This window comes from Apostichopus japonicus, chromosome 6 (genome assembly GCF_037975245.1).
Source record: "Apostichopus japonicus isolate 1M-3 chromosome 6, ASM3797524v1, whole genome shotgun sequence".
In the NCBI taxonomy this organism is placed as follows: domain Eukaryota; kingdom Metazoa; phylum Echinodermata; class Holothuroidea; order Aspidochirotida; family Stichopodidae; genus Apostichopus; species Apostichopus japonicus.
In genome coordinates this window covers 2,426,839-2,453,793 of record NC_092566.1, presented here as the reverse complement: position 1 = coordinate 2,453,793, position 26,955 = coordinate 2,426,839, and the positions used below count along the sequence as shown (strand labels likewise).

General features: G+C 42.6%; 1 protein-coding gene across 5 annotated transcripts in view; it reads left to right on the top strand.

The window, feature by feature from the left end:
• Nucleotides 1-26,955, top strand: part of LOC139968654 (uncharacterized) — a 39,447-nt gene that overhangs the window by 5,338 nt on the left and 7,154 nt on the right. For 2 of the 5 annotated variants that reach the window (XM_071972905.1, XM_071972906.1), the window contains exon 2: nt 26,106-26,244. The gene's annotated coding sequence lies outside the window, so the exon portion shown is untranslated. The other 3 variants (XM_071972908.1, XM_071972904.1, XM_071972907.1) reach the window with 3 other exon arrangements.

Below are 26,955 nucleotides of genomic sequence, written 5' to 3'. Positions count from 1 at the left end.
CCAGTCCCAAGCCCCCAGTCCCAAGCCCCCCACGGTATGGTACTCATACTTCATGAACGTCTAGCTGGTACATACGAAATTTGGGTCAGGACTTAGTTTGGGTCAAATCCCTATTTTCCTTGGCGCACAGGGCCCGGAACACATGCCAGATATGCCAATTTTGTTTTGGACTTAGACAAAAAAATGAAACAGCTCCCATTGACTTTGTGTTAGCTCCGTGGGGTGTTGCAAATGTTCAAAGCCCCCAGTCCCAAACCCCCCACGGTATGGTACTCATACTTCATGAACGTCTAGCTGGTACATACGAAATTTGGGTCAGGACTTAGTTTGGGTCAAATCCCTATTTTCCTTGGCGCACGGGGCCCGGAACACATGCCAGATATGCCAATTTTGTTTTGGACTTAGACAAAAAATGGAACAGCTCCCATTGACTTTGTGTTAGCTCCGTGGGGTGTTGCAAATGTTCAAGGCCCCCAGTCCCAAGCCCCCCACGGTATGGTACTCAAACTTCATGAACGTCCAACTGGTACATACGAAATTTGGGTCAGGACTTAGTTTGGGTCAAATCCCTATTTTCCTTGGCGCACGGGGCCCGGAACACATGCCAGATATGCCAATTTTGTTTTGGACTTAGACAAAAAATGAAACAGCTCCCATTGACTTTGTGTTAGCTCCGTGGGGTGTTGCAAATGTTGAGAGCCCCCAGTCCCAAGCCCCCAGTCCCAAGCCCCCCACGGTATGGTACTCATACTTCATGAACGTCTAGCTGGTACATACGAAATTTGGGTCAGGACTTAGTTTGGGTCAAATCCCTATTTTCCTTGGCGCACAGGGCCCGGAACACATGCCAGATATGCCAATTTTGTTTTGGACTTAGACAAAAAATGAAACAGCTCCCATTGACTTTGTGTTAGCTCCGTGGGGTGTTGCAAATGTTCAAGGCCCCCAGTCCCAAGCCCCCCACGGTATGGTACTCAAACTTCATGAACGTCCAACTGGTACATACGAAATTTGGGTCAGGACTTAGTTTGGGTCAAATCCCTATTTTCCTTGGCGCAAGGGGCCCGGAACACATGCCAGATATGCCAATTTTGTTTTAGACTTAGAAAAAAAAATGAAACAGCTCCCATTGACTTTGTGTTAGCTCCGTGGGGTGTTGCAAATGTTGAGAGCCCCCAGTCCCAAGCCCCCAGTCCCAAGCCCCCCACGGTATGGTACTCATACTTCATGAACGTCTAGCTGGTACATACGAAATTTGGGTCAGGACTTAGTTTGGGTCAAATCCCTATTTTCCTTGGCGCACGGGGCCCGGAACACATGCCAGATATGCCAATTTTGTTTTGGACTTAAGACAAAAAATGGAACAGCTCCCATTGACTTTGTGTTAGCTCCGTGGGGTGTTGCAAATGTTCAAAGCCCCCAGTCCCAAACCCCCCACGGTATGGTACTCATACTTCATGAACGTCTAGCTGGTACATACGAAATTTGGGTCAGGACTTGGTTTGGGTCAAATCCCTATTTTCCTTGGCGCACAGGGCCCGGAACACATGCCAGATATGCCAATTTTGTTTTGGACTTAGACAAAAAATGAAACAGCTCCCATTGACTTTGTGTTAGCTCCGTGGGGTGTTGCAAATGTTCAAGGCCCCCAGTCCCAAGCCCCCCACGGTATGGTACTCAAACTTCATGAACACCTAGCTGGTATACACGAAATTTGGGTCAGGACTTCGTTTGGGTCAAATCCCTATTTTCCTTGGCGCACGGGGCCCGGAACACATGCCAGATATGCCAATTTTGTTTTGGACTTAGACAAAAAATGAAACAGCTCCCATTGACTTTGTGTTAGCTCCGTGGGGTGTTGCAAATGTTGAAATCCCCCAGTCCCAAGATCCCCACGGTATGGTACTCATACTTCATGAACGTCTAGCTGGTACATACGAAATTTGGGTCAGGACTTGGTTTGGGTCAAATCCCTATTTTCCTTGGCGCACAGGGCCCGGAACACATGCCAGATATGCCAATTTTGTTTTGGACTTAGACAAAAAATGGAACAGCTCCCATTGACTTTGTGTTAGCTCCGTGGGGTGTTGCAAATGTTCAAGGCCCCCAGTCCCAAGCCCCCCACGGTATGGTACTCAAACTTCATGAACGTCCAACTGGTACATACGAAATTTGGGTCAGGACTTAGTTTGGGTCAAATCCCTATTTTCCTTGGCGCACGGGGCCCGGAACACATGCCAGATATGCCAATTTTGTTTTGGACTTAGACAAAAAATGAAACAGCTCCCATTGACTTTGTGTTAGCTCCGTGGGGTGTTGCAAATGTTGAGAGCCCCCAGTCCCAAGCCCCCAGTCCCAAGCCCCCCACGGTATGGTACTCATACTTCATGAACGTCTAGCTGGTACATACGAAATTTGGGTCAGGACTTAGTTTGGGTCAAATCCCTATTTTCCTTGGCGCACAGGGCCCGGAACACATGCCAGATATGCCAATTTTGTTTTGGACTTAGACAAAAAATGAAACAGCTCCCATTGACTTTGTGTTAGCTCCGTGGGGTGTTGCAAATGTTCAAGGCCCCCAGTCCCAAGCCCCCCACGGTATGGTACTCAAACTTCATGAACGTCCAACTGGTACATACGAAATTTGGGTCAGGACTTAGTTTGGGTCAAATCCCTATTTTCCTTGGCGCAAGGGGCCCGGAACACATGCCAGATATGCCAATTTTGTTTTAGACTTAGAAAAAAAAATGAAACAGCTCCCATTGACTTTGTGTTAGCTCCGTGGGGTGTTGCAAATGTTGAGAGCCCCCAGTCCCAAGCCCCCAGTCCCAAGCCCCCCACGGTATGGTACTCATACTTCATGAACGTCTAGCTGGTACATACGAAATTTGGGTCAGGACTTAGTTTGGGTCAAATCCCTATTTTCCTTGGCGCACAGGGCCCGGAACACATGCCAGATATGCCAATTTTGTTTTGGACTTAGACAAAAAATGAAACAGCTCCCATTGACTTTGTGTTAGCTCCGTGGGGTGTTGCAAATGTTCAAGGCCCCCAGTCCCAAGCCCCCCACGGTATGGTACTCAAACTTCATGAACGTCCAACTGGTACATACGAAATTTGGGTCAGGACTTAGTTTGGGTCAAATCCCTATTTTCCTTGGCGCACAGGGCCCGGAACACATGCCAGATATGCCAATTTTGTTTTAGACTTAGAAAAAAAAATGAAACAGCTCCCATTGACTTTGTGTTAGCTCCGTGGGGTGTTGCAAATGTTGAGAGCCCCCAGTCCCAAGCCCCCAGTCCCAAGCCCCCCACGGTATGGTACTCATACTTCATGAACGTCTAGCTGGTACATACGAAATTTGGGTCAGGACTTAGTTTGGGTCAAATCCCTATTTTCCTTGGCGCACGGGGCCCGGAACACATGCCAGATATGCCAATTTTGTTTTGGACTTAAGACAAAAAATGGAACAGCTCCCATTGACTTTGTGTTAGCTCCGTGGGGTGTTGCAAATGTTCAAAGCCCCCAGTCCCAAACCCCCCACGGTATGGTACTCATACTTCATGAACGTCTAGCTGGTACATACGAAATTTGGGTCAGGACTTGGTTTGGGTCAAATCCCTATTTTCCTTGGCGCACAGGGCCCGGAACACATGCCAGATATGCCAATTTTGTTTTGGACTTAGACAAAAAATGAAACAGCTCCCATTGACTTTGTGTTAGCTCCGTGGGGTGTTGCAAATGTTCAAGGCCCCCAGTCCCAAGCCCCCCACGGTATGGTACTCAAACTTCATGAACACCTAGCTGGTATACACGAAATTTGTTTCAGGACTTCGTTTGGGTCAAATCCCTATTTTCCTTGGCGCACGGGGCCCGGAACACATGCCAGATATGCCAATTTTGTTTTGGACTTAGACAAAAAATGAAACAGCTCCCATTGACTTTGTGTTAGCTCCGTGGGGTGTTGCAAATGTTGAAATCCCCCAGTCCCAAGATCCCCACGGTATGGTACTCATACTTCATGAACGTCTAGCTGGTACATACGAAATTTGGGTCAGGACTTGGTTTGGGTCAAATCCCTATTTTCCTTGGCGCACAGGGCCCGGAACACATGCCAGATATGCCAATTTTGTTTTGGACTTAGACAAAAAATGGAACAGCTCCCATTGACTTTGTGTTAGCTCCGTGGGGTGTTGCAAATGTTCAAGGCCCCCAGTCCCAAGCCCCCCACGGTATGGTACTCAAACTTCATGAACGTCCAACTGGTACATACGAAATTTGGGTCAGGACTTAGTTTGGGTCAAATCCCTATTTTCCTTGGCGCACGGGGCCCGGAACACATGCCAGATATGCCAATTTTGTTTTGGACTTAGACAAAAAATGAAACAGCTCCCATTGACTTTGTGTTAGCTCCGTGGGGTGTTGCAAATGTTGAGAGCCCCCAGTCCCAAGCCCCCAGTCCCAAGCCCCCCACGGTATGGTACTCATACTTCATGAACGTCTAGCTGGTACATACGAAATTTGGGTCAGGACTTAGTTTGGGTCAAATCCCTATTTTCCTTGGCGCACAGGGCCCGGAACACATGCCAGATATGCCAATTTTGTTTTGGACTTAGACAAAAAATGAAACAGCTCCCATTGACTTTGTGTTAGCTCCGTGGGGTGTTGCAAATGTTCAAGGCCCCCAGTCCCAAGCCCCCCACGGTATGGTACTCAAACTTCATGAACGTCCAACTGGTACATACGAAATTTGGGTCAGGACTTAGTTTGGGTCAAATCCCTATTTTCCTTGGCGCAAGGGGCCCGGAACACATGCCAGATATGCCAATTTTGTTTTAGACTTAGAAAAAAAAATGAAACAGCTCCCATTGACTTTGTGTTAGCTCCGTGGGGTGTTGCAAATGTTGAGAGCCCCCAGTCCCAAGCCCCCAGTCCCAAGCCCCCCACGGTATGGTACTCATACTTCATGAACGTCTAGCTGGTACATACGAAATTTGGGTCAGGACTTAGTTTGGGTCAAATCCCTATTTTCCTTGGCGCACAGGGCCCGGAACACATGCCAGATATGCCAATTTTGTTTTGGACTTAGACAAAAAATGAAACAGCTCCCATTGACTTTGTGTTAGCTCCGTGGGGTGTTGCAAATGTTCAAGGCCCCCAGTCCCAAGCCCCCCACGGTATGGTACTCAAACTTCATGAACGTCCAACTGGTACATACGAAATTTGGGTCAGGACTTAGTTTGGGTCAAATCCCTATTTTCCTTGGCGCAAGGGGCCCGGAACACATGCCAGATATGCCAATTTTGTTTTAGACTTAGAAAAAAAAATGAAACAGCTCCCATTGACTTTGTGTTAGCTCCGTGGGGTGTTGCAAATGTTGAGAGCCCCCAGTCCCAAGCCCCCAGTCCCAAGCCCCCCACGGTATGGTACTCATACTTCATGAACGTCTAGCTGGTACATACGAAATTTGGGTCAGGACTTAGTTTGGGTCAAATCCCTATTTTCCTTGGCGCACGGGGCCCGGAACACATGCCAGATATGCCAATTTTGTTTTGGACTTAAGACAAAAAATGGAACAGCTCCCATTGACTTTGTGTTAGCTCCGTGGGGTGTTGCAAATGTTCAAAGCCCCCAGTCCCAAACCCCCCACGGTATGGTACTCATACTTCATGAACGTCTAGCTGGTACATACGAAATTTGGGTCAGGACTTGGTTTGGGTCAAATCCCTATTTTCCTTGGCGCACAGGGCCCGGAACACATGCCAGATATGCCAATTTTGTTTTGGACTTAGACAAAAAATGAAACAGCTCCCATTGACTTTGTGTTAGCTCCGTGGGGTGTTGCAAATGTTCAAGGCCCCCAGTCCCAAGCCCCCCACGGTATGGTACTCAAACTTCATGAACACCTAGCTGGTATACACGAAATTTGTTTCAGGACTTCGTTTGGGTCAAATCCCTATTTTCCTTGGCGCACGGGGCCCGGAACACATGCCAGATATGCCAATTTTGTTTTGGACTTAGACAAAAAATGAAACAGCTCCCATTGACTTTGTGTTAGCTCCGTGGGGTGTTGCAAATGTTGAAATCCCCCAGTCCCAAGATCCCCACGGTATGGTACTCATACTTCATGAACGTCTAGCTGGTACATACGAAATTTGGGTCAGGACTTGGTTTGGGTCAAATCCCTATTTTCCTTGGCGCACAGGGCCCGGAACACATGCCAGATATGCCAATTTTGTTTTGGACTTAGACAAAAAATGGAACAGCTCCCATTGACTTTGTGTTAGCTCCGTGGGGTGTTGCAAATGTTCAAGGCCCCCAGTCCCAAGCCCCCCACGGTATGGTACTCAAACTTCATGAACGTCCAACTGGTACATACGAAATTTGGGTCAGGACTTGGTTTGGGTCAAATCCCTATTTTCCTTGGCGCACGGGGCCCGGAACACATGCCAGATATGCCAATTTTGTTTTGGACTTAGACAAAAAATGAAACAGCTCCCATTGACTTTGTGTTAGCTCCGTGGGGTGTTGCAAATGTTGAGAGCCCCCAGTCCCAAGCCCCCAGTCCCAAGCCCCCCACGGTATGGTACTCATACTTCATGAACGTCTAGCTGGTACATACGAAATTTGGGTCAGGACTTAGTTTGGGTCAAATCCCTATTTTCCTTGGCGCACAGGGCCCGGAACACATGCCAGATATGCCAATTTTGTTTTGGACTTAGACAAAAAATGAAACAGCTCCCATTGACTTTGTGTTAGCTCCGTGGGGTGTTGCAAATGTTCAAGGCCCCCAGTCCCAAGCCCCCCACGGTATGGTACTCAAACTTCATGAACGTCCAACTGGTACATACGAAATTTGGGTCAGGACTTAGTTTGGGTCAAATCCCTATTTTCCTTGGCGCAAGGGGCCCGGAACACATGCCAGATATGCCAATTTTGTTTTAGACTTAGAAAAAAAAATGAAACAGCTCCCATTGACTTTGTGTTAGCTCCGTGGGGTGTTGCAAATGTTGAGAGCCCCCAGTCCCAAGCCCCCAGTCCCAAGCCCCCCACGGTATGGTACTCATACTTCATGAACGTCTAGCTGGTACATACGAAATTTGGGTCAGGACTTAGTTTGGGTCAAATCCCTATTTTCCTTGGCGCACGGGGCCCGGAACACATGCCAGATATGCCAATTTTGTTTTGGACTTAAGACAAAAAATGAAACAGCTCCCATTGACTTTGTGTTAGCTCCGTGGGGTGTTGCAAATGTTCAAAGCCCCCAGTCCCAAACCCCCCACGGTATGGTACTCATACTTCATGAACGTCTAGCTGGTACATACGAAATTTGGGTCAGGACTTGGTTTGGGTCAAATCCCTATTTTCCTTGGCGCACAGGGCCCGGAACACATGCCAGATATGCCAATTTTGTTTTGGACTTAGACAAAAACTGAAACAGCTCCCATTGACTTTGTGTTAGCTCCGTGGGGTGTTGCAAATGTTCAAGGCCCCCAGTCCCAAGCCCCCCACGGTATGGTACTCAAACTTCATGAACACCTAGCTGGTATACACGAAATTTGGGTCAGGACTTCGTTTGGGTCAAATCCCTATTTTCCTTGGCGCACGGGGCCCGGAACACATGCCAGATATGCCAATTTTGTTTTGGACTTAGACAAAAAATGAAACAGCTCCCATTGACTTTGTGTTAGCTCCGTGGGGTGTTGCAAATGTTGAAATCCCCCAGTCCCAAGATCCCCACGGTATGGTACTCATACTTCATGAACGTCTAGCTGGTACATACGAAATTTGGGTCAGGACTTGGTTTGGGTCAAATCCCTATTTTCCTTGGCGCACAGGGCCCGGAACACATGCCAGATATGCCAATTTTGTTTTGGACTTAGACAAAAAAATGAAACAGCTCCCATTGACTTTGTGTTAGCTCCGTGGGGTGTTGCAAATGTTCAAGGCCCCCAGTCCCAAGCCCCCCACGGTATGGTACTCAAACTTCATGAACACCTAGCTGGTACATACGAAATTTGGGTCAGGACTTCGTTTAGGTCAAATCCCTATTTTCCTTGGCGCACGGGGCCCGGAACACATGCCAGATATGCCAATTTTGTTTTGGACTTAGACAAAAAATGAAACAGCTCCCATTGACTTTGTGTTAGCTCCGTGGGGTGTTGCAAATGTTCAAGGCCCCCAGTCCCAAGCCCCCCACGGTATGGTACTCAAACTTCATGAACGTCCAACTGGTACATACGAAATTTGGGTCAGGACTTAGTTTGGTTCAAATCCCTATTTTCCTTGGCGCAAGGGGCCCGGAACACATGCCAGATATGCCAATTTTGTTTTAGACTTAGAAAAAAAAATGAAACAGCTCCCATTGACTTTGTGTTAGCTCCGTGGGGTGTTGCAAATGTTGAGAGCCCCCAGTCCCAAGCCCCCAGTCCCAAGCCCCCCACGGTATGGTACTCATACTTCATGAACGTCTAGCTGGTACATACGAAATTTGGGTCAGGACTTAGTTTGGGTCAAATCCCTATTTTCCTTGGCACACGGGGCCCGGAACACATGCCAGATATGCCAATTTTGTTTTGGACTTAGACAAAAAATGAAACAGCTCCCATTGACTTTGTGTTAGCTCCGTGGGGTGTTGCAAATGTTCAAAGCCCCCAGTCCCAAACCCCCCACGGTATGGTACTCATACTTCATGAACGTCTAGCTGGTACATACGAAATTTGGGTCAGGACTTAGTTTGGGTCAAATCCCTATTTTCCTTGGCGCACGGGGCCCGGAACACATGCCAGATATGCCAATTTTGTTTTGGACTTAGACAAAAAATGAAACAGCTCCCATTGACTTTGTGTTAGCTCCGTGGGGTGTTGCAAATGTTGAAAGCCCCCAGTCCCAAGATCCCCACGGTATGGTACTCATACTTCATGAACGTCTAGCTGGTACATATGAAATTTGGGTCAGGACTTAGTTTGGGTCAAATCCCTATTTTCCTTGGCGCACGGGGCCCGGAACACATGCCAGATATGCCAATTTTGTTTTGGACTTAGACAAAAAAATGAAACAGCTCCCATTGACTTTGTGTTAGCTCCGTGGGGTGTTGCAAATGTTCAAGGCCCCCAGTCCCAAGCCCCCCACGGTATGGTACTCAAACTTCATGAACACCTAGCTGGTATACACGAAATTTGGGTCAGGACTTGGTTTGGGTCAAATCCCTATTTTCCTTGGCGCACAGGGCCCGGAACACATGCCAGATATGCCAATTTTGTTTTGGACTTAGACAAAAAATGAAACAGCTCCCATTGACTTTGTGTTAGCTCCGTGGGGTGTTGCAAATGTTCAAGGCCCCCAGTCCCAAGCCCCCCACGGTATGGTACTCAAACTTCATGAACGTCCAACTGGTACATACGAAATTTGGGTCAGGACTTAGTTTGGGTCAAATCCCTATTTTCCTTGGCGCACGGGGCCCCGGAACACATGCCAGATATGCCAATTTTGTTTTGGACTTAGACAAAAAATGAAACAGCTCCCATTGATTTGTGTTAGCTCCGTGGGGTGTTGCAAATGTTGAAATCCCCCAGTCCCAAGATCCCCACGGTATGGTACTCATACTTCATGAACGTCTAGCTGGTACATATGAAATTTGGGTCAGGACTTAGTTTGGGTCAAATCCCTATTTTCCTTGGCGCACGGGGCCCGGAACACATGCCAGATATGCCAATTTTGTTTTAGACTTAGACAAAAAATGAAACAGCTCCCATTGACTTTGTGTTAGCTCCGTGGGGTGTTGCAAATGTTCAAGGCCCCCAGTCCCAAGCCCCCCACGGTATGGTACTCAAACTTCATGAATGTCCAACTAGTACATACAAAATTTGGGTCAGGACTTAGTTTGGGTCAAATCCCTATTTTCCTTGGCGCACGGGGCCCGGAACACATGCCAGATATGCCAATTTTGTTTTGGACTTAGACAAAAAAATGAAACAGCTCCCATTGACTTTGTGTTAGCTCCGTGGGGTGTTGCAAATGTTCAAGGCCCCCAGTCCCAAGCCCCCCACGGTATGGTACTCAAACTTCATGAACACCTAGCTGGTATACACGAAATTTGGGTCAGGACTTGGTTTGGGTCAAATCCCTATTTTCCTTGGCGCACAGGGCCCGGAACACATGCCAGATATGCCAATTTTGTTTTGGACTTAGACAAAAAATGAAACAGCTCCCATTGACTTTGTGTTAGCTCCGTGGGGTGTTGCAAATGTTCAAGGCCCCCAGTCCCAAGCCCCCCACGGTATGGTACTCAAACTTCATGAATGTCCAACTAGTACATACAAAATTTGGGTCAGGACTTAGTTTGGGTCAAATCCCTATTTTCCTTGGCGCACGGGGCCCGGAACACATGCCAGATATGCCAATTTTGTTTTGGACTTAGACAAAAAATGAAACAGCTCCCATTGACTTTGTGTTAGCTCCGTGGGGTGTTGCAAATGTTCAGAGCCCCCAGTCCCAAGCCCCCCACGGTATGGTACTCATACTTCATGAACACCTAGCTGGTACATACGAAATTTGGGTCAGGACTTAGTTTGGGTCAAATCCCTATTTTCCTTGGCGCACGGGCCCGGAACACATGCAAAATATGCCAATTCTGTTTTGATTAACTTGATTATTTCTGTATCGTACGGAAGCGTAGAAAGGACATTGCATTGACGTGCACACTTAATAAAATATATCAATACGTCAAACTTTTGAAAACCGCGTTTTGCACACTTCGTACAACTAGTCAAAAGTAAGAGGCTGGATGACAAAATATACAGGGGAAAAATACAATCACAGAGTACACACAGTACACACATAATTTTCCAATTTGAGATTACATTACACATGTATCTGCCTAAGTTCTGTCCTAGTTTGTTCACAGAAAGTAGTGATGTTACAGTCATGGATAGAAATCGGATGGTGATCGCATGAATACGCCTTTCAAACTATTTCGTAAGTACGAACAGCAGAACAGTGTTAATAAAGTGATATTGGTAATATGTTACAGGGACGTATTCAGGATTTTCTAATCCGGAGGGGGGGGGGAGTGTGGGGAGGGGTTACTATCAAATCGGAGCATCACCATCGGTTGGCGAGCAGCGTACAAGAAAATTTCTGGGTTTGACACCCCCCCCCCTCCTCCAGATCACCGGAAATGTCACATCTCGGGCTTGAAAATGACCAACTAGATGTTCACTTTTGCCTGAGAACCAAGTATTTTACCAATATCTCTTTTTTCCATCCATAACCTTTTTGAGGATTGACACCAGTCACACATCATGTTCGACCTCATCGCATCTCCTGTAGATCATTGCTTTGTAGGTGATAGTTACTATACAGTCTTGGAAAGAAATCGGATGGTGATCGCATTGAATACGCCTTTCAAACTATTTCGTAATTACGAACAGCAGAACAGTGTTTATAAAGTGATATTAATTGGAAATATGTTTGGTACAATGTGTAAATGTTAAGGCCTGACGTTTCGATCCTAGCAGGATCTTCTTCAGAGGCTCAAGGACAAAATAAGTGACAAATACAAGCACAGACAGGTACTGTAAATGAGTAGGGAGAACACAAAAGAGTAAGGTGAAAGAGGATTAATATACAAAGGAAGTGAGAGAACGAAGAAATTTACTGGGGGAGAGGAGAGGTACAGCAAATAAACTGTGGAGGGACAAAGGGAGGATTAAAAGAAGGGGGTATGGAATAAACTGCAGAAGGACAAAGACAGGGCTTCTTGAGGGTCGCCATTGTTGGAATCTATTACTATCCAGAGTCAAATTATGGAGCCGTGATTTCAAAGAATCTTAACCTTTACTTACACCGAGTAAAGAACTGGATTAACACAGAGTCACTTTTAGGCGTCCTCACGGACTCTGGTTTGCTTCAAGCATGCATAGGTGGAGCTAAAATGAAAACAGCAGATAAGATCTCTTGTAGAGTTTGCGGCATCCAGTATTTTGGTGAAACCAAAACCACCCTCAAGAAGCGACGATTCTATGGTCACAGATCAACAGTGGCTTTTGCTCCCCCCCCTCCTTTCCTTCTCCCCAGGTAACCTCCATTCTCTTGACTCTCTTCCACCTGTTTTCTCCACACCTCCCTGTATTTGTCCTTTTGCAGTTTATTCCATACCCTCTTCCCTAATACTTCCTTTGTCCCTCCACAATTTGTCTCCTGTACCTCTCCTCTCCCTGTGTAAATTTATTCGTTCTATCCTTCCATTGTCTACAAATCCTCTTTCACCTTACTCTTTTGTGTTCTCCCTATACTCATTAACCTGTCTGTCCTTCAGCCACTGGAAGATCCTGTTAGAATCGAAACGTCAGGCCCTTAACTTTTACACATTGTACTTAACACACTGGGGGCGTTGGGGACGTGCGCCCCCCGGGTAAGAAGAAAGAGGAGAGCAAAAAAGAGAGAAGAAAAAAGAGGAAAAAAGGAGACGAAGGAGGCGAAAAGAAAAAGAAGAAAGAGAAAAAGGAGAAGAGGAGGACACAGAAGAAAAACGCCCAGACACTGCGAAGAGAAAGAGGAACAGTGACATAATTACAGCGCTGATCCCTATAATATACACAAGGTAGCCAGTGACGGATCGAGGATTTCGGAAAGGGGGGGGGCCTCAGCCTACTCCTTACACCGACCACTCCATTTTTGACGTTTGACATTTTCCTCTCTCACTAATTTATTTAAATATATATATATATATATATATATATACATGTATATATATGTATATATATAAATATATATATATATATATATATATATATACAGAGCGGAAGGCCCGGGTTCGAATCCCGGTGGAGGCTGGAAGTTTTTCACTGTTCTTGATTTTCCAACTCGTTACGATTTTCATTTATATATATATATAAATAGGAATAACGGAAAAACTGTTAAACAACTATGCTACATTTAGCGAAAGGCTGGATCTCGAGTGAGATACAATAAATGAATTAGATAAGTGATTGGAAGTAAAACAGCCAATGTTTGGTTTTTGCAGAGCTTTCGAACAAAACTAGCTCTTCTTCAGTGCATGATCACCGAAAGTGACAAGGAGTAGCAGGAATTGAAACTATTTTATAGATATTTATATATTTATGGTTGTAAAGGCAAAGCGACTTACTGATTTCTGCTGAATTGAGCAGAAGTTTTAGAAATTCGGATTATTTTAATCCGCGTCGGATTATTTTAATCCGATTCCGTCGTAATTGTAAAGGAATTGTTTTGGTTTATTTGGGACGGCAAATCGTTTCTGATGTTTAAACCGAATGGTGCCGTGGTCTTTAGGTTTAGTTCCCAGAAATTTTCTTTCGCTTTCCTAGATTTATCTGTCCAAGAATCGTTCTGGTCAATGGCAATAACACGCAAATTCTCAATTTACAACCATGCCGACATCTTCTCTATAAAATAGTTTCAATTCCTGCTACTCCTTGTCACTTTCGGTGATCATGCACTGAAGAAGAGCTAGTTTTGCTCGAAAGCTCTGCAAAAACCAAACATTGGCTGTTTTACTTCCAATCACTTACCTAATATATATATATATATATATATACTACAATACTATATATAGAATATCATGACGCGTGTGTATGGACGCCTTAAAGAATTGTAATATTGTGCTATGAAACCAACTGTGGCTGGTCTTAGTCGTCGGGGAAATAGTCGTCGGGGAACATGACACATTTCGGTATTAGACCAGATCTATATGCGAACTGCATTAGACATATGTCCTTCGATGCAACACTGTCATCCAGAGATAGAAGATTATACAACCGCGGACTGAATGCTAATTGTTACCCCACCCCTTGTACCGTAAGTCATACAATGAATCTAAAAATATTCCGCATGTGATTTGAGAATTGAGCACATTTCCTGTGAATATCATGTAGTGGATCCAAAGGCGTATCATTGCCGGGGGCGGACGCACGCATCACTTCTTGAGAATGTTCCCATCTGCATAACAACGCGCACCCCACAGCCCTACGCCCACTCCTTCTAATCGCTTCCCGGTGAGTTACGAAACTTAATTAAAGACCTTCGCCCCAGGGACATAGCTAAGGTCTGATGATTGGAGGGGGGGGGGGTGTATTAGCTGAAATTCCAACTGGATGGGTTTTTGAGCCAGAAAATTCCGACTGCTGCCTTGTACCCCCCCCCCCCCCGTTTGCTACTCATCAACATTCCCATGCTGAACGGGAGCGCGCGGATTTTTTTCCCCGATACATTTGTACCACTGGCACTCACTTCACAAACTTATTAATCACTCTGGTTAAGCAAGTAAGCAACTGAGTATAGTTATCTGCTTGAAGGCTACATAGACTACTTACTACAAAAGCTATGTTAATGTAACAGAGGGGATTTTTTTTCAACAAATTATATTCGACGACAGTGAATTACCAAAAAATACAGTGCTTTTTACTAGCACGCTCAATATTATTTTCCTTTGGGGGAGGGGGGGGTGGGTGGGTGCGGCTATTTACCACTCGCATGAAAAAAAATGTTCAATTGTTCACTTCATTGCAACTGAGCATTTGGAATAAGGTGAGTAATTAAACATTTTGCCACAAAATGTCCAATTGACGAGATAAGATAAGTTGTCAATTAAACATTTTGCAGAAAATGTTTCAATAGCTCAGATGGAATGAAGTGAACAATTGAACATTTTGCAGCAAAATTTCCAATTGATGCGATATGATAAGTTGACAATTAAACATTTTTCAGAAAGTTGTTCAATTGCTCAGTTAAAGCAACTGAGTAATCCAACATTTTCCTGATTTTTGATAAGATTTTATCTTATTATCTAAACAATTTACTGAAAAATGTCAACTTATGGGGCAAAGTTTTTTCTTATGTCGATGGCACTTTTATACTTCCATAGATTAGCATTGAGTGTTTTAATTGTTTTAAATGTATATCCTAAACTTACTTGAAGCTAGCGAACAGGGTCAACCCACCCAATAGCAAAATTAATACGTAAATTAACCGAATTGAAGCTGAACGTTGTACAATAGTTCTATAAGGCATTTTTTTTTAGGGTATTCAAAATCATACGAAGTTTTGTATGGTGGAGTATAAGGATCGCGAGATACAATATCTCAATATGACAAGGAAAACGTGGTAAATATGACTGATTAAGGGTCAATTTTGACCGAAAAGTTTAGGTGTCTCACAAATTACAAGAATATGTGAAAATTAGAGTGCGACAGTCGGAAAAAATGAGAGTGCGACAGTCGGAAATTCCGACTGTCTCACTCTAATTTTCCAACTATCGTCAGTTTTACCAAGATTGAGGGTAAGACACCCCCACACCCCCCTTTAGCGACGTTCCTGCTTCGCCCGTAGTGCCAAGACCTTGGCAAAATCCGGCAACACACCACTTCATCGATAAAAAAGTGATCGGGGTTGTGTATTAGTGACAACAAGAGGTCGTACACTGACCTACATGGAGTGTGACCACTCCCGATTTTGCAATTTCCCAAGACCAGGCCCCGAAAATCCCAAAGACAGTGTACTGTATGGATATCTAGCAATATCTAGCGATATCTATAGGGATGAAAATCCCAAGATCTTCCCTAAACCGAAGGCAAATAGCGAATCGAAGTCTTCAGTGTGTAATGAACTTAAAACTGTGCGTCTCTCGAAATGAAAAGAATGTGGGGCATTGCCTATAAGCATATAAAAGTTATTTATTTCAGTCTCATTTCTATTATTCGAATTTGTAAAGCAAACAACAGATATCACATCATATCAGTGAGCATGAAAATGGCGTTTCAGAATGAATAGCCTCCAAACTGTCTATGTGTGTAGTGTTCGGTTTCGGAAATATATGGTATTTTTTCATTTCCTTCAACGAAGTTTTATATTAGCCATTATAAGAGGTTTTAATATTTGTACACCAATACATGGGCGCAGATCATGGCGGGACAGCGGGACGCGTCCCCACCAACTTTTTCAGTGGTGGGGACATGATATACCGTGTCCCCACCAATTTTTCTTGACCAAACGTTGCATTTCAAATGCCCCTGTAACAACTTTGGCGCAGTTTGATCCAGCATTGTGCAAATGACATGCTATAAAAGACGAGAATTATTACTTTTGACACTGTTAGGCGTGACTTCTCAGCTAAAGTATTAACTCCTTGTATACCATGTCCCCCCCATATCATTGACCCCTGGGGGAAAATATTTACACATTGTAATTACTTAAAATCTTTTCATTTTTGTCAATAGGGACCCTAGTATTGACAGATAGGTATTGAAATGAGGTTTTAATTTTTTTAATTTTTTTTTATAATTAAGCTAATTAGATATGTAAATATGCAAATGAGGTTATGATACAAACAATGTACTTTTTTTGCCCATTTGAAATTATTTTGATGAAATTTGCTGGACTTTTGATAGTTTGATGAGTTCAAGACATGTTATTTCATAAGTAAAATATAATTTGATGTTTGAATGTGAGGAATATGACTGATTTTACCCCCTCCAAACAAACAAATGTATTCTGTAATACAATGGTAGCCACGCGTAACGGTAAGTCTATATATACCAATTGCGCTACATACACAATACATAGTGTGCAACTATGCGGCTTACCGTATCAGAATTTCAGAATTTCATCGTCAGAATCTTCTTCTCCAACGGCTGGATGGTCAAATTGCCCATAAAAAGAAGGTCCAACGCCTCTTAGAAGTATTTAGCCATGATAATATGTGCTAAATAGTTACCGTTTCAATTACGTGAGTGATTGCATTGACCCTAACGACGCGACGCATATCAACTGTGGCTGACTGAAATTCTATACCGTAGAAATGCTCAAGTTGAATTGCTATGGATTTCTCACAAAGTGGAGGCGCTATTGCTAAATTTTTTCTATGTAGCCCAGCGTTTCAGTGTGGCGCTTCTGGAGAGCTAAAAATCTACTCTGTAGGGTGAGGCATTCTGGGGAAATACTTCCGGAATATGTTCCGTGTTTTGGCCCTAATTTATTTTTTTAAATGTATTTTTTGACATATTTTCTCCAAATATAGAGCCATCCCTCTACATATGCCTGTGAGGCTCCTGATTTGATTCCTTGTATGTCTTAGCTAGTTGTATGAGATAGGGGCAGTTGACTTGAAAGTTTTCACTGTTCTCAATAATTTTTTGAAAAAAAAGGTCAAAACGACCGGTTTTTTGAATGTAAACAAATCTTTGAAGACAAAAAAAAAAAAAAAAGACCATGTGACCCCCTTGGAAAAATTTTGTTTATTGATGCAGGCTGTCTTATGTGCAAAATAAAGCTATGGGAAGCTCTCTAGTGTATTCCTATCTCGAATAATGATTCTCTAAAAACAAGGTTTTTCAATGGTCCACATTTGGACCATCAGAATTCAGGGGCACATTCAATCATGTGAAACATACTCTATACAAGAGACTGGTAAGTTGTGGTCAGCAAAACAGACTGAGTGCGAACAAAACAATCGTTAACAACTCACACTGTGTGTTGCCAATTTGAACTAGCTTCACGTTCAGTTCTCATTTTATGATTTTTTTTCTGCAGACACCCATGCATTTCCCAAACTAAATTTATAAGCCATGAGATCTAAAACTAAAGTAGGTTTGGGAGCATCATTGGGTCTGGGAACTGTTATTTCCGGCGATCTGGGAGGTATATTTGCCAAAATTTCGTGTACGCTAAGCCTGAACCCATGGTCGCGCTCCGCTTAGATAGTATCAGAGAACAGACACGCCTCCCCACCATTATCCAAGACTGATCTGCTTCCATGGACCAATGAATTAACTGTGTCTAAATTTTCGAAATTTCCTTGACCAACATTGCTAAGCATACTTCCCTCTACTCGTGCAATTTTGACCGGTTTGTTAGGGGGTTGAAGGAGGTTTTCTGTATTGGTTGTCCATAAGTGAATTTATTTCACGAAAAGTGTGATTTTTCAAATTCTGAACGAATAATTTGCTAAAAACCTTGAAAAGTGGGGCTGACGGGTAATGTGGGCTGCGACGTAGAATCACACAAATGACATTGACGGAGATGTTTTGTGTAGGCCTACAGCTAAGAAGTTTGCTGATGACACCAAATTGTATTCTGAGGTCTCTTCTAAAAGCGATTCTGAGAATTTTCAAACGGGTTTTCTGAAAGAGGACATCGTAGTTAGGCTTTATAAGCAGTTGGTTAGGCATCATCTAGAGTATGCTGTGCAGGCTTGGAACCCATATTTTGCTCAGGATAAGGAAGTACTAGAAAAGGTCCAGATGAGGGCTACTATACGATGAATAGTTCCTTAATTTAAAGACCGTTCCTTATTATAGGCGGTTACAACTGTTGAATCTCACCACACTGGAGCTTAGGAGGTTACGTGGGGACTTGATTCAGGTTTTCAAGATTGTGAATATGGTTTTGACAATTTATATCCTATACCGACTTTTTCATGTTTGCTAATAGGAGTTGTACCAGAGGTCATTGTCTTAAACTTCAAAAGTCACATAGTAGGATTAATATTCGGCATAACTTTTTTCTAATACGGTTGTGAATGAGTGGAACGGTTTGCCTGAGAAAGTTGTACTTGCAGGTAGTGTCAATGGGTTTGAGAATGCTTTGGACAAGCACTTTAAGCATTGTAATCGGGTCTGAGTGTTTGTTTCTTCAGTTTTTCTCTCTCCTATAGGGTCCTTGATGGGGACTTGAGGGTCCCCCCTGATCCTTTTTGTCTACTAAACTAAACTAAACTATCACCTACAAAAGCAATGATCTACAAGAGATGCGATGAGGTCGAACATGATGTGTGACTGGTGACAATCTTCAAAAAGGTTATGGATGAAAAAAAGAGATATTGGGAAAATACTTGGTTCTCAGGCAAAAGTGAACATCTAGTTGGTCATTTTCAAGCCCGAGATGTGCCATTTCCGGTGATCTGGGGGGGGGGGTGTCAAACCCAGAAATGTTCTTGTACGCTGCTTGCCAACCGATGGTGACGCTCCGATTAGATAGTAACCCCTCCCCACACTCCCCCCCCCCTCCGGATTAGAAAATCCTGAATACGTCCCTGTAACATATTACCAATATCACTTTATTAACACTGTTCTGCTGTTCGTACTTACGAAATAGTTTGAAAGGCGTATTCATGCGATCACCATCCGATTTCTATCCATGACTGTAACATCACTACTTTCTGTGAACAAACTAGGGCAGAACTTAGGCAGATACATGTGTTATCTAATCCCACATTGGAAAATTATGTTTCTGTGCAGCATGATATTTAACTTTTATTTACACCCAAACTTAGTGATTAAAAAAGCCGTAAAATATGTCGCAGAATCACAAATACGCAAAATATTTATCATAATTATTAAAATAATAATTTGGAAAAATAAAACGAAGGCAAAGGCAGATTGGCTATCTTCGTGCAATTGCAATTTCCCCCCTCATTTAAGCTATATAATTCCTTCCCACCGTAATACAGAGCCAGACCCCCACCGCTCCCCGGGTTCGAGCTAGTCGCGGGTTTCACACAATTTGATTTCAAATCCCGCATGTCAAAATTTACCAAGACGGGATTTCCCGCAAAAAAATTAAGCGTTCAAGTTCAATGAAACAGATGTTCGGGATGTGTAGCGATTAATGGCTAAACGATTGTATTTGGAATAAACGTATAGGAAAAGCCAATTGCGTTAATTCTTATTTAGTTATCCTGTCTATTATCCATCTTATCATCACGTAAATGTCCTTGTCAGTACTTCCTTCTATGAAATGAAACGAATGAAAAAAGAATACTTGTGCGAATTCTTTCAATGTTTACGTTCATTCGTCATTCAGATGTGCTTGGAGAAACACCTCATTGTCAGGGGCCATAGTGCCAGAAGGGTGCATGAAGCCATTCAGAAAGTTCGCTACCTTTCCAGGCCATCTACACTGGCAGTGAAGGTCAAGAAGGGAAGAGACTGCGACGACAAGCTCCCTCTGGTTGTGACTTTCCACCAAAACCTTCCTCCTCTTAAAAAAAAGGAAATTAAAATAAAATAAAACTGTTAACAAACTTCTTATCTACTAGAGAGCCTGTGTAATAGAATGTGTAAAAGTAAGTTGGCCTGACGTTTCGATCCTAGCAGGATCTTTTTCATAGGCTAAAAAAGAAGGAAAGGAAAGGGGAAAAGATTCCTCTTAAACAAAACAGTTCTAACCACCACAAAATTCTTTTCCCTTCAGACAGACTCCAAGGAGCAGTTCCTGAAAAACCCAGCCTTGCCTACAGTCGTTCACGCAACCTATGGGACCTTCATGTGCGTGCTGCTGTTCCATCCCTTACTTCTAACCCTACACCCATTCACCCGTGACCGTACTTCGAGATGCATCGTCTGTAGTCACCACATTGTTGAATCCAATTCGACCACCTTTTGCTCCCCCTTTCCTTCTCCCCCATGTTATCCCCATGTTTTCCCCCCTCCCACACCCCCTATGTTACCCTCTCTCTTGCCTCTCTTTCACCTTTTTTCTCCACGCCTCCCTGTCTTTGTCCTTCTGCAGTTTATTCCGTACCCTCTTCCTTTAATCCTCCCTTGGTCCCTCCACAGTTTATCAACTGTACCTCTCCTCTCCCTCTGTAAATTTCTTCGTTCTCTCACTTCCTTTGTCTACTCATCCTCTTTCACCTTACTCTTTTGTGTTCTCCCTACTCATTAACCTGTGTGTACTCTGTGCTTGTATTTGTCTCTTGTATATTTTGTCATCCAGTCTCTTAGTTTTGACAAGTTGTACGAAGTGTGCGAAACGCGGTTTTCAAAGGTTTGACGTATTGATATATTTTATTAAGTGTACAAGTCTATGCAATGTCCTTTCTACGCTTCCGTACGATACAGAAATATTCAAGTTAATCAAAACAGAATTGGCATATTTTTCATGTGTTTCGGGCCCCGTGCCCCAAGGAAAATAGGGATTTGACCCAAACTAAGTCCTGACCCAAATTTCGTATGTACCAGTTAGGTGTTCATGAAATTTGAGTACAATACCGTGGGGGGGCTTGGGACTGGGGCTTTGAACATTTGCAACACCCCACGGAGATGGTTGACTGTATATATATAACAAACTTTATTTTATTTTGAGATCTCATTCCTGTGCAAAATCAATGCGTACGGAGAACTCAGAAAATATTTCTGTGTGTGTGCACCGTGGTGCAATGTTGTGATTTTGGACTAGTCAGGATTTAGCCACCTTGGTCAGAGATTTAACCTGTGTAAGTGCTATAACCTCTTCTGATCTTTTGTGCCTTCAGGTTTTTTTTCTCTGCCATAGGGTCATTGATGTGTATTTGACCGTTGTCTGTAGTTGTCCCTCATGATTTCTTTTCTACTATTATTAGTTTATTACAAGTTAAACAAAAAAATAACTTATCTAAACTTACGAGGCTAGGCCGGGTCTTACTAGCTGTGACCTAGCCAAGGTGGAGCCTAATTAAAATCAGTATTCACTTAAAATTTGGTACTTTCCAATTGTTCTCAGTCATTATCAATGAACAATCAAGGTGACTGATGTCTAGAGCTGAGGTAAATTGACCAAAGGTGACCATATTTGAATATCTGGCATATATAGGGGCAATGCCATTTTGATGCATGCCCAAAATGAGTGCATCCATCCTAGTAAACTCTAGGCTCTGACTAGGCTAAGCCTAGTTTCATGTGCCAGGTCAGTTTTTAGTCTTTATGGCTTGTAAGACCGTTTGTATAGACCTACAGGAAAAAGCACTTTGCTTATCATAAGAGTTTAAGTTGGGCTGACATATTTTATACCTAAAGATAATTAGTAGTTGTTCTGAAGTCCCTACTGTATATTCTGGTGGTACTGCCTGCCACATTGCAGGTAAACTAATTGTTCTGTTTAATAACAAAATACCAAGATCTCTCTCTTTATGGCAAGGTGCACAATTCTCAAGAGTAAACAGCCACCAACAAGTTTTTAACAAATGAGCTAAATGATCAATTTACAGGAGGAGGAGGCTTGTGACAACCACTGTACTCTATTGTACCATGTATAATTTTAAATTTTGGGCTCAAATCCCTTTGAATTAATGCATGACGTCACACACCTCGCCTCTCCATTCTCCATTTTGAAAAAGGATTCTATCTTGTGACCATAGGTGCAGCAGGACAGGTGGATTGCAAAGGGGCGGGGGGATATTTCAATGAAAACATGGGCAATGTATTGTTATCTCTGGTAGGGTCAAATGGAACCCATTCATTAATGAGACACCATATTGACTTTTACTTTTCACATGGCACAGTTGAGAACTACACAGTTGGCACAGTTGAGTACCACAAAAATCTTCGGGTAAATCATTACAACCCCACCCCTACCAACCTAAATGAATTGGGCCCATACAAAAGAAAACTTTGAAACTAAAAGTTAAGTCACAGATTATGATCTTTACCCACCATTCATTTATTGCTTGTTTTTCTTGTAGAACTAACTGTTGGCCTGCTTTCTAGTCACTTCGCCCAACAACCATTTCGCCCAACCAGCCTGGTCATTTCGCCCAACCAGCCTGGTCATTTCGCCCAACCAGCATGGTCATTTCGCCCAACCATCATAGTCATTTCGCCCAACCAGCCTGGTCATTTCGCCCAACCAGCATGGTCATTTCGCCCAACCATCATAGTCATTTCGCCCAACCAGCATGGTCATTTCGCCCAACCGTGTTGGTCATTTCGCCCAACCGTGTTGGTCATTTCACCCAACCTTATTTTTACTAATATTCAGTCAGAATAATATTACTTTTCTATTCCACTATAGTTCAATTTGATTTATTTTGGGTTAGGTAACTTCGTAATAGGTAAATAAAAAAGTGAGATTCACTCGATATCGATCGGAGTCTGAGCAGTTATTTAGGATTACACTACTTTAGGCGTTTAGCCTACGCATACAATGGAAGTTATATTATTATACAAACACAGGGGAATCGGTCTTCATAAAAACCTATCAAACCTAACCCCTGAAACACTGATCCATCCTACTGACTAACAATTCCCGAACGTTTCCTTATTAAATTGGAAAAAAAAAAAAACGGTCCGTAATATTGAAGTAGGCCTACTATATTTAATCAATGTAACTACTTTATCAATGTAACCACTTATGTAATCACATATGTAATCAGTTTAACCACCGTCGGACTTCAAGTTTCCTTAATACTCGGTTCGTATCCCGTAACGTTAACAATTCCCGAACGTTTACTACCAAACCTATCAAACCTAACCCCTAAAACACTGATCCATCCTCAAGATTCCTGTAACGTTAAAAATTCCCGAACGTTTCCTTACTAAAGTTATACAATTAAAGGACTGCAAGTTTCCTTAATATTCCTTAATATTCGAACATTTACTATCAAACCTAACCCATAACACACTGAACCATCCTTAAGTTTCCTTAATATTCGGTTCATATCCTGTAACGTTAACAATTCCCGAACGTTTACTACCAACCCTATCAAACCTAACCCCTAAAACACTGATCCATCCTCAAGATTCCTGTAACGTTAAAAATTCCTGAACGTTTCCTTACTAAAGTTATACAAAGTAAAGGACTGCAAGTTTCCTTAATATTCCTTAATATTCGAACGTTTACTATCAAACCTAACCCCTAACACACTGATCGATCCTCAAGTTTCCTTAATATTCGGTTCATATCCTGTAACGTTAACAATTCCCGAACGTTTCCTTTTGAAGTATCATTATATTTAATCAAGGTTGGGCGAAATGACCAGGCTGGTTGGGCGAAATGACCAGGCTGGTTGGGTGAAATGACCAGGCTGGTTGGGCGAAATGGTAAGGTTGGGCGAAATGGCAGTTGGGCGAAATGGTTGTTGGGCGAAGTGTCCTGCTTCCTTCCAGCAGAACAGTACTAAAATTTCGCGTTCCATATAAACTCAACCTCAATCGTTTTTCAACAGAAAGAGGCAACAGGTGTTTAATCAGAGAAGAATAGATCAGAATACTCACTACTGCTTTTTATTTCGCTACAAACACAATTAAGTTTCTTCACCCATTGAAATATATCGAGAAAACTTGGGTAAGATTAAAAATAATACTTATCACCTGAATAGTCATAATAAAAGTTTAACATTTTTTGTTATTGTAAAAGTGCTAAGTCATAACCTAACGAGCCAAACGTATATATGCCGTAGGCCAACCTTAGCCTAGCCATATTTCAGGTAGCATACGCCCATTAAAAGCCCCATTGACTTACACACTAAATCACAAAAGTAAAGTGGTCTCTTTAAGTCTAGATAGAAGTTTTCACTAGCTAAACGCTACCCATCACCGGATAGCTGACAAGTTGGCCTTTCATGGCACCATCAATTTTCCGTACCATGACCATGAAAATTTTTTGCTATCCGAGCCGGAAGTTTTCGTCACTTGTAAACAAACCTCTTCACTCAGTGGTAAACAAATTTCCTACGCTGCTCCTGGGAGGCCTAAAGGGGTCTAAAATTGCCTCAATTGACCCAATTTTCTCACCACATGTACTTCCATTCATGCTCTTCAACATGCAAGCCACAAAAAACTAGATTATGATTGATAACAGGTCACAAAAGATGTTCTCCTGCTGCTTTTTGGCACTTTTCCTGAAGGAGAACAATCGAGCGGATTGATATAGACTCTAATAGGAGTATGCCACCTTAAGTGAGAGATGAATTTTTTTTTATTACCAAAATGATACTTTTCATAGTCGTCACAATATAAACCACAACAGAATTATATGCAATTATCATTTTAGGTCCATAAAGATGTATTTTTAGAGATTTCAGTATGCACGGTGCAGTGTGTAAATACACATATGAGCAATTTTCTTGCAGGTATTATTGGTATCCCTGATCACAGTCCACTTGGTCTGGCTTGCCCTACCTGCAGAAACATCATCCATAGAAGGGTTAGCGGTGAGGGTTTTTTCGTCTCTGGCTCTGAAAAGTGATGAAAACTATTTTTGTTTAGCTCAGCAGATTCCTCACAAACTGACCCACAGGACATACCCCAATGTAATCCTGAACTGTTTGGAACATGTTAAACTGATATTGCATGTCACTCCAGTGCAACTGTTAAGTTACTAAAAATAAGAGAAGAGAATTGAATTGAAGGTGTTCTTTGCCAAAACTCGTGTCAATGTCTTTACAAGACGTCAAAAGTAAAATAAGCAAAGACTTATACAGAAGAAAATACACGGAGAGAATAATAAAACCAGACAAAATAATAGTTAGCAAGACTGTAAAAATTAATAAAAACATATGTAAATTACAATGGAAAAACAATAAGAAATATTCATTATTTTAAAAACATTCAATGATTTGATTTGGAGTTCATTCATCATACTACTTTGGTGCTTTCTTACTACGTCAACCCGCCTAACCAGAGCCGTTCATTCTAAATATTCGGCTCTGCACCTTACCAACACTGTACACAAAGGTAGTTCGCAAACCCTTACACAAACCAACCCATATCATAATGGTGCGGTCCAAAGTCATTGCGCAAGCGCAATAGCATCACGTCGTCCAATTCTACGGCCGGAGAAAGTTGACTATTTTTATGAAAAACATATTTTTTCCTGTGAAAAAAAGAAGGCACCATGGCTTCAGTCAGTTTTAAACGTGTTTCCAGATACACTCTGATTACAACCATTGTATTTGATGGTATTTTACACTTGTTGTCTTGAGTTGTCGTGAAATCGGCCTGTTGACGCTAATTAGTATGACGGCGGCAACCATATACAAACTATAGTAGTAATACAATTAGTTAGTTTAGAGACCCAGGGCACGATGGCTTCAGTCAGTTTTAAACGTGTTTCCAGATACACTCTGATTACAACCATTGTATTTGATGGTATTTTACACTTGTTGTCTTGAGTTGTCATGAAATCGGCCTGTTGACGCTAATTAGTATGACCGCAGCAACCATATACAAACTATAGTAGTAATACAATTAGTTTAGTTTAGAGACCCAAGGATCAGGAAGCCTTAGATTAGCTTATTTGAGACCCTATCAGTGTAATATCGTGGATGAACACTGGCTAATTTCAAGCCTTCTCTTTTCAATTAAATAAAGTGTTCAAAGGATAACAGAGGCAGATAGAGGAGGCAGAGGTGTGAATTTGCTCCCATTCCTGCTCCCGGGACCACCATTTGAAGTCATTCGACAGACGAGAGTGTATACCCCAGCATCGGACCACTTTCTGAAAACTGAGGTAGGCAATTGCACCCCATTTCACATTAAACAATGTTATATTTTCACTAAGTATATATTTGAAGGCATCAAAAGTGCAATCCATAATATTCTTTGCAGCTATTCAAAATAAACACAATTTTGGAGTCGGGGTGAAAGTGGGGGTTTTCCACATGTTGAAATTTCTATTCTCACCGGGGCCCCAGGAGCACTGTGCATGCTAGTGAGGCTACACAGTTTTTATCAAATGTATTTCACATGGTCCTTCTTACTGTTCATTTTAAATGTGGGTGACCATGGTGTATTGTTTGAGGCTCTGCATATATGCGATGTTTATACATGACTTTGATTCTGTAAAATGTTTCTTGGATTCTTACTGAAAATTTGTGCATGCGCAAGACCTGTTGGCAAGGTATGTTCAGTTTTAATTGTGATGTATGCTGTGTGCACTTGGGCAATACAGAGCTAGGCTAGACTAATGAAAGTTACGGCGTGACAAAGAAAGTTGGCAACTTTGAATGTTGGTTACTTGATGGGCATTTCGAAAATGAAGTTTGGTAGTGGGAATACAGTAACAAGGAGCTTCAGGCACCCAGCGCATAGGATTTGTTTGAGTCCTGCATTAGACCAATCATGTATATCGGGTAATCATTTCAAGGCAAAATGAAAATATTTTTGCCATATAAACAAAATTAAAGCAAGGGGCTTGAATCTGTTTGTTTTTTCTTTTACA